The sequence below is a fragment of the Lampetra fluviatilis genome, unplaced genomic scaffold (genome assembly GCF_964198595.1).
Source record: "Lampetra fluviatilis unplaced genomic scaffold, kcLamFluv1.1 SCAFFOLD_760, whole genome shotgun sequence".
NCBI classification, from domain to species: domain Eukaryota; kingdom Metazoa; phylum Chordata; class Hyperoartia; order Petromyzontiformes; family Petromyzontidae; genus Lampetra; species Lampetra fluviatilis.
The window spans coordinates 2,223-2,500 of NW_027620669.1; positions in this window are offsets into that span (position 1 = coordinate 2,223).

Below are 278 nucleotides of genomic sequence, written 5' to 3' on the forward strand. Positions count from 1 at the left end.
AGAGACACGGGGAGAGAGAGACACGGGGAGAGAGAGACACGGGGAGAGGGACACGGGGAGAGACACGGGGAGAGAGAGACACGGGGAGAGAGACACGGGGAGAGAGAGACACGGGGAGAGAGAGACACGGGGAGAGAGACACGGGGAGAGGGACACGGGGAGAGAGACACGGGGAGAGAGACACGGGAGGGAGAGAGACACGGGGAGAGAGAGACACGGGGAGAGAGAGACACGGGGAGAGAGAGAGACACGGGGAGGGAGAGAGACACGGGGAGAGA